An 8,828-nucleotide genomic window follows, 5' to 3' on the forward strand; every position below is an offset into this window, starting at 1 on the left:
AATATGTCTTTAAATTAGAAAGGATTGTGACAGGAGAGAAAAAATTAAATTGATTCAAAAAAATATGTAGACGGAAGTTTTATATAGGAAACGAGAAGGAAAATTTTATTAAAAATATTCACCTGTAAAAATAATTATTTATGTATAATAAATAATCATTCATACGAAAGAACAGAATCTTGAAATTAAATATTTCAAATAAATTCTACGAAGGTGTCATCTATCGACTGCAAATGTAAGCGCGCTTGACGTTTAAAGTTTTACCCAGAAATCAATTTGGAATATGAATAATTGAATAGGAATTAAAAATGACTAAATTTATTTCAATGAACGAAAGGTTATTTCAATTTTATCAATAATGAACGCGAAATTAATAATTTCAATTGTCTACATTATAAAAAGAACAGATTTGAAAAACTAATATCGAACTGTCAAACTAGTAAGAAAAACAATGTAAAAACATATTATCCGAAATAAATGTAATCTACCGTCGCAAATAATTAATTGTAATAGCAAAATAAAATGAATAGAAAGTTAATAATTAAGAAGAAATGAATTCAGAATAATTTAGTGTCAAATTTTAACAAGAATGAAAATATATCACTCATAATCGATGACAGCGCGACTGCCGACTAAAATGAATGACCCGATATTGATTTTATTTGAGATAGAAAAATTATTAATTATTCACAATATAGAAATGGAACGAAAGGACCTTTTGTAAACTCCATTCCATAATAAGGTTCATCCAGCTGTCCAATTGATTTGGTGTTACATCCACATAGTATGTTTCAATCCAATGGTTCTATCAAATTTGAGGTTAATAATTCTTGTCATCCAGTAGGTATATAAATGTTCATGTCGATCTCGTCCAAGTTTGACATCCTTCCTTCTCCTTTGGAACTTTATTAAATCACTTATAGCACCATACTAAACATAAAACAAACTTTTTGCTGAAACAATCAATGGTTAACACAAATTCCGATGCCCAAATATTGACATTTCCATACCAATAATGTGGGTATCACATAAATTATAGAAGAAATATGTATTGATGATAAATGTGCAAATTGTATTTCAAAATTAGGTGTAAACCATATAACACTCTTAATATTAATTTGCGAAGGAATAATTGTAGCTTACAACACAAAATTAAATTAATTCCACAAGGACAATAATGAAATTGGCGTGACGTATTGATCTATCATTTAGATCCGTCCTTCTTCGCGTACAGCATCGACTAGTCTCCCGTCTGTTGCAAGTACCGCGTAAGTCAATAAAAGACTATATAAATATATGAAAAATATAACACACATAGTTACGACCACCGAACCAGAAAAATTTAAGAAAAAATATTAAGCAAATAATACGTTTTAATTTGTCATTAATTAATTTATAAGTTTAATAAGTTATAACAAATAGAATAATTATCAAAGTGCGTCTAAAATCACGCCCGATACGGAAGCGCACGCAAGCGATGTCACACGACGGTAATAAAAAAATTTAAAAGTGAGCCGGCAAAAATCGGTATAATTAGAACTAATGACTCTGAAAACAAAATACAGTTACGGTAACAATTATTGTATGAAATCGTGACTAGCAAAATTTAGATTTTTATTATCGGAACAAATTAAATTTAGAACATTAGGACAAAATAACGAACGAGTTCATAATCCGAAACAAATAACTGTAAGAGTTAAGAGGTAAGTCATCGTGTTTTGGAAAAGAAATATTCAAAAAGAAACACGATGCTTGTTGGGTGCCAATGTCATATAATGCGATACAATATTTAAATAAATAGGAACAAAAACCCAAAAGCTAATTCGAAACAAAGACTAGTTCGGTCGGTGGACCGTAACATAAAATAACAATAAATACCGATTACACAAAAGACTCTCCAGCCTATTCGCTGCCCTCGATTCCTTCCAGGACGGAATCGAGGAGTGCGTCTTCGAACGTGTGGGGACCGTGGAGTTCCTCCGATCTCCTGGCGTGGGGGGGGGACATCCTTCAGAAGGCCATCGTCCTCGTCTCCAAAACGTCAGGAAATCGAAAGCCCTGTGCCCAGGGTCCGAGGCTCGGAACTGGCCAAGACGTCTGCTTCCTTCGAACGATCAAGACTGAGAGATCGACTCCCGCTTCGCCTTCGTGTAAAAAGCCCGCTATCTCCTATAGCGCCGGAAATAGTGTCACGAACTCCGTACAAACTATCCCGTGCGCAGGCGCGATCCGGTCGTACTTTTGCGTAGTGTTGCCCTCGTAAAGACTTCCTTGGCTTAGTGTGTTATGTTATAAAATAACATGACAGAGCTCAATACACTTGGTTAGACGTTTCTCAATTTTTTTTAAACCGTCAGAAAAATAAGTTTTCGGAAGGTCCTCAAAATAAGCATTTGTCCGATCGATGACTTCTTCATTTGAAAAAAAACGTTGTCCACTTAGCCATTTTTATAAGTTTGGGAAAAGGAAAAAGTCACTGGGGGCTAAATCTGGCGAATACGGTGGGTGGTCGACCAATTCGAACTTCAATTCTTCAATTTTAGCCATTGATCGTAAACATGTGTGAACACGGGCATTGTCCTGATGAAAGAGGATTTTTTTCCTGTTTAAATGAGGCCGTTTTTCTTCAATTTTGTTTTTTAGCTGGTCCAATAAAGATGCATAATAATCCCCTGTTATTGTTTTTCCTTTTTCCAAATAGTCAACGAAAATAATTCCACGTGCATCCCAAAATACAGTAGCCATAACCTTACCAGCTGATTTTACGGTTTTCGCCTTCTTTGGACATGGTTCGCCTTTCGCAATCCACTGCTTTGACTGTTCTTTCGTCTCGGGAGTATAGTGGTGTATCCATGTTTCATCTACAGTCACAAAGCGACGAAAAAATTTATCCGGATTGCGTTGCATGAGCGACAACAGGGCTTTAGAGGCCACCACCCTATTGCGTTTATTGTCGACTGTGAGCAAACGCGGCACCCATCTTGCAGAAATTTTTTTCATGCCCAATTTGTCATGTAAAATAGAAATGACGCTACCTTTTGAGATCCCTGTAACCTCAATTATCTCACTCAACTTTAATCTTCGGTCACTTAACACGATATCGAGGATTTTATTGATCATTTCTGGTGTAGTCACCTCTACAGGACGTCCTGAGCGTGGTTCATCCTTTGTTGATGTACGACCACGTTTAAATTCATTTAACCAGTTATAAATAGTTTTTTATCTCATTTTTTATTTCCTCTGCTGTTAACCTTTTTATATTAAAATGTTTAATAACAGCTCTAAACTCAATTTTCCATTTTTCCATTTTCCACAAGCATTTTTCCATTTTTTTTTAAATGTACGAGAAACACACAACAACCCGACCAATCTGATTGAAACTTCGCAGCATACTGAATCGGTAGTGCCGCTGCATGAAAACAAACCGCTTACAGTACTAGTCGCGCCACCTGTCGGCTTTTCTAAGGACTTATTGACCCACCCTCGTACCTAGTAAGTAATAATTTTTGATAATGCTAACAGACGCGCAGCGAAGGGTCTACTTCGGCTTCGAAACCCAGGTGCCTAACCACCTACAAGCTTTGGGTATGTTGCGAAGCGTGCCTTTTTGTCATTTTTCAGTGAAGGAATTTGTAGTAGGTATTATTTTTATCTTGCCTGGAGCTGACCTGTGTCCCAAAATGTTGAGTCATTCGGTTTTCGTACTCTCGAGCGAGACGTCGGCCGCGTCCGGCGTCGAAGTCTCCGCCAATAAAATTTATTATTTTTTTATAAATATTCTTGTTAACCCGATCGCCGCGGATGGGACATATGTTGTTTTTTACATAAGCTCTGATACTGGGCGGATGTCGCAACTGTTGATATCGAAAATTGAAATGTCGGTAAAGTAGGAAATACTTCACGCATAGTATTAATTTTTGTATTGAAAAATGCTCTGATTCGTGTTCGTACCGCCATATCGATAACTTTGTCAAAAATATGTTGTTTTAATTTCATAAACATCGATCTTTCGAACCCCCTCGATCTATCGAGATTCGCCGGTACGATTGCATCAGTTCAAATCTACGCGGTATTTTTCGCGGCTGCGCAGTAGGTATACAAAATATATTTCATTCGAGTTGAGTGTGCGCCGAGTATTTACCGTGTAAAGTTGAATTCACCGCGATTTTTACATCATGTGCGGGAATACGAAAAAGACAACCAAAAAACGAAAAGAAATTTGTTGTAATATTTCTAAAAATGTACTTGAACTTGTGTTCTGGATTATGTCATTTATTACTCATGTGTCTCCCTAATTGTTTCAAAGTCATAAATCGAGCTCATTATTGCAAGTCGTAAATATTTAGTAAAGCTGCGTCCACACGGAATGAAAAAATATATATTATTATATTTTAGAGGATTGCAAGTTTTACCAATAAATTACGAATTACTATGAAGGAATATATAAAACGTATAAATTTTTGCTAAAAAAACACACGGGTAGGTATAAAATATAATATAAAATATAAATCATGGAATATTGACTTTTCAACTATATTACATATTATCTTCGCGTACAATTTAATGCTTATAAATTTTTTAAACCTTACCCAAAAAAAAGTTTTTATAGCACTTTGAAAAATTTACGCAATTCAAAAAATAAATATTGTTTTTTTTACAAAACATAAAATGACAATCACTAACATAATACAATGCTCAATAAAACTGAAAAGTAATCTACAAAATCCAAGTTTCACTAAAAAAAAAAAAACAAAAAAAATATTATAATATTTTCAACCAGTGTGGACTCACCTTTACGCTTAAATTAGAATGGCCCATAAAACATGTAAAATGCTGACACAATCTATGCCACGAAATAAAACTGGTGACTACCATCCAATTTTAATGGATTTGTCATCAATAAAACTTACACTAATTAACAATAATTCATAAGTCACACATAAAAGCTATTATTTTCAATAATTTTTATGGCATTTTTAAGTGTTTTTAACACGAGTAAAATAAAATTAGTCAGTGATTAATTGCCTTCATCGGCGCACTTGTTTTGAAGTCGAGTGCTTTGTCATAGAAAATGGCTACAGAGTTTATCCGAACAAAGCAATACGGTAGTTTTGTTAAAGTAAACACAGTGAAATTCAACACTCCATTATGTGTTTTAGTGTGGCACTTGGATCCTTATGTATCTAGGCATGATAACAGTTGTAGCCACAATTTTTAACTGCCGTATTTATTATAATACAGCGAAGAATAACATTTCGAAAAACCTACCGCGGACAGCACATCTTTTGTATGGAAACTTAACGCGCCGATCGGGTTAAATGTACATATACGCTGTAACTTGCTGTAATCAATGTATTCTTGTCTAATAAAATACGCCGTTATTCTTGAAATCCTTGTTGTCACTCAACAAGCATGTCCCCGAAAGAAAAAGAAGACGTAATATAACCCATGTCGATGTTGCAGATCACAAACCTTATATGTAAATTTTTACGATTTTGACTTTATGGTATCAATAAATAGACAAAAATTTAATGGATTGGTAAAGCTCCTATGTCAAAGAGAAATATAGCCCTGTTTATTGATATTTTAATTAAAACTCCTATATGTCATATTCATCGTATTATGTTGCACAAACCTCCCTCGCGACGTGAGTTAAGAGTTTTGTGAATACATGTTAACGCAGCGATGTGAAGTTGCTGCACATTATTTCTATATCAGTTCATTTTATGAAGCTATCAGTGAAGTTTTACAAGCAAAACTGTATACAAAAAGTACCTATTTTATTAGAGGTAAAAGTCTTTTAGGTCTACGTTTTTGATAACTTTAACCCAAATTATGAGTTCCAGAAGTAAAAAGATCATGCAATTAGCATTGAAACCAAACAGATTGAAGACTGTCGGAGGAGTCCAATCTCTTTGATTGAAACTAAATAAAAATCAAGAATTGTCGGTATGTATAAACCTATACTTTTAGATTCTGTTCAAGATAAAGGAAATATTCTAGCGACTGAGATAATAGAAAGGTATATCAATGATACAAAAGCAAAGTGCATGGAAACGAAATATATCTGCAAATAATAGAATGAAAGAACAGGAATACCAGGGCCGAGTTTAAAGACAATATCAGTAAAAAACATTATGTAAAAATAAAAACAAACGAAAGCTTGGTCCACGTTGCATCTCACAAGCATGTGTCTCATCTGGAAAGCGGTTTTTCTCACAGATATATCAAGAAACCCGGGCACTTCAGCCACTTTTGGTTGAATATGTAATGGCCACAGAGAAAATCATACGTTTCTTTACTAATAGATTGTATAGACCCCAATCAGAAGCTATATAAGAACTCTGGAGGTAGGTAGAAGGGAGTATATCTATCATTACCATTTAAAGATGAACGAGGAAAGAAAATAAGTTTGCCGATAAATGTTCTGTAGGTAATACTTTCGCCATATGAGATTAGAGTGCTAGAAATCAAAACCAGCATTGCAAGGACAATAAGCGAAATGTTCATACTTGGAAAAAATATGCTGAAGAATTTATCGATTCACTACCACGAATGGAGTCACATTAATGCCATAAAGATCCATTAAGACTTTTTCTTGAACCGGAGTTTCGTAAGAAAATGTGCCTTTGTCGAGTTTACAAAGATAGATGTAATGAAACATCAAATAATAAGGCATTGTCATAGTTTACATTTGATGAAGTTCACTTATAAGAAGACTTACAAGCTCCGACATTTACATCTCTTGATTAATCACCTCACAAACCTCATACAAAATTAGAAAACGGTCTATTAAAATATTGAGCAATGGGTGCGTGTGTCAAAATAAGAAAAATATTCTTGAAAATTTAATGCACTCCTCGAATTGGCAGTAAAATATCAATTCGAGATTAGGTAGGCACTTTCTCAAAAATATTTGGAGTTGGGCACAAGTAAATGGAGAAAGATTCTGTACATGCTGCAATCGAAAGAAAATTGAAAAACAGGGAAATTCATCTGCCATCTGATTATGCAGTGGCTAGGTACATGAAAAGCCATAAATATGTCATTTCCTTATAGAGCGGGCTATGCAACTCGTAATGTACTAGTGACTTCGGTACACGTTAGTAAGATCCAGAAACAAAATAGGGGATCCAATATTGTTAACGATGTGTGTCACTTGGCTTACCTTCCAAATGGAAAAATCTATTACAGAATTAATTTTAGTCATGATCTTAAAGAGATACCGAGACGACCGAAGATCATAACAGTTCCAATTGTTTATCCAAGATTGCACGGATCAAGAAGAAATATCGGCCAACAAGTTGAAACACCTGCAGAAACTAAAATGTGTGATTCCAAGAGACTATTTACCACATTTATAATTTAAATAATTATATAATGTATATTATGTTACAATTTAAAAAAATCTTCATACATAACTATGTTGGGTTTGATTCCATTAGTTATTTATATACATGTAAGTACATTAGTTAAATATTCATTCTTTGTATTAATTAATTAACTATGCAGCCATTAAATATTTAACTCGTATGTCACGCAAACTGTTTCATTATTTTTTAAATAAAACTTATTTACTTTTCTCATAAAATGTAATGTAAAGAAAAACCTCATATGTCAAATATTTTAACAAATCTGAGTGCACAATATTTCTATGGCATGGTAAATGTAATACGGTTTATGTTAGTTACAAATAAAGTTAGACAATCTAATAAAAATACAAAAACATTAGACTTTATATATTTTTTTTTAAATAAAAGACTTACATTATCAAATAAATCAGTTTTAACCTTCTCCTGTAAAATCGTATTTTTTGACTTGGAAGGTTTGTGATCTGCAACATGGATGTGCCACACTATCAAAGGTCCGGGAGGGGTACCAGATCCTACGTCAGACCCTCCCTCATTCTTTCGGAGATGACACTAGGTACCTATCTGATAAAAGGTGTTGTATACATAACTAACAAAATAATATATACCACTAAATCAATTATTGAAATGCCATCTCTACTTCAATGGTCAATATTGCTAGACCACAGTTTCAGATACATCAGGTACCTACATTAAAAAATACTACACCTGACAACTTTCAAAATTTGCGAGCGAATGACAAAAATATATAGATAAATTAAATAGGTACCTAACCATGTACCAACCTATTATTAAAAAATGTACACGTGTCATTGCTCAGCTTGCTTGCACAACGGAAGTTAACTAGACGACGCGAACCCGTCAAAAATTAAAGTCTTGTTAAACCTTTTACATATGTTAAGTTTGTTTCTAACCACTGGAATGAATTTTTTAATGGGATATTATTTTCATCTAAAGTTTGGGTAGGTACCTACCTATCGACCTGTTTCTATATATAGGTACCTAATGATTATCGTAGATTTGCCGCAGTATTGAATCAAATATGATTTTTGACACCTAGTAGACACGCATATAGAATCGTACAATTTCAAAAGATTTCAGATTTACTTACATAACATACAAGGTCTGTCAGAATATTTTCGTTGGTAGGTAATTTAGAAAGTTTTATAGAAAATGTGTGCAAGCCGAGAGAATACTATCCCGAAAGAAAAAAAAGCCCTTGACTTTATTTTAAAATGGATTTTATTGAATTCGCCATTGACCAATTTTTGTCGGAAGTGATCCATAAATGCCCTCGGAATTTCGCAAAAGCTCTTTTTTGTGCGAGAAACAAAAATAAACTCATTTGTACATTTTCAACAAAAATGGAAACGCGCACTATAATAATAATTGCCGAAATACTATAATTTCTTGGATGGGCTAAATAAATTTCGGTGAGAAAAAGATGGCAACACTGCG

This window comes from Rhyacophila brunnea, unplaced genomic scaffold (assembly GCF_057557595.1).
Source record: "Rhyacophila brunnea isolate RB1 unplaced genomic scaffold, BYU_Rbru_1.0 scaffold_13, whole genome shotgun sequence".
In the NCBI taxonomy this organism is placed as follows: domain Eukaryota; kingdom Metazoa; phylum Arthropoda; class Insecta; order Trichoptera; family Rhyacophilidae; genus Rhyacophila; species Rhyacophila brunnea.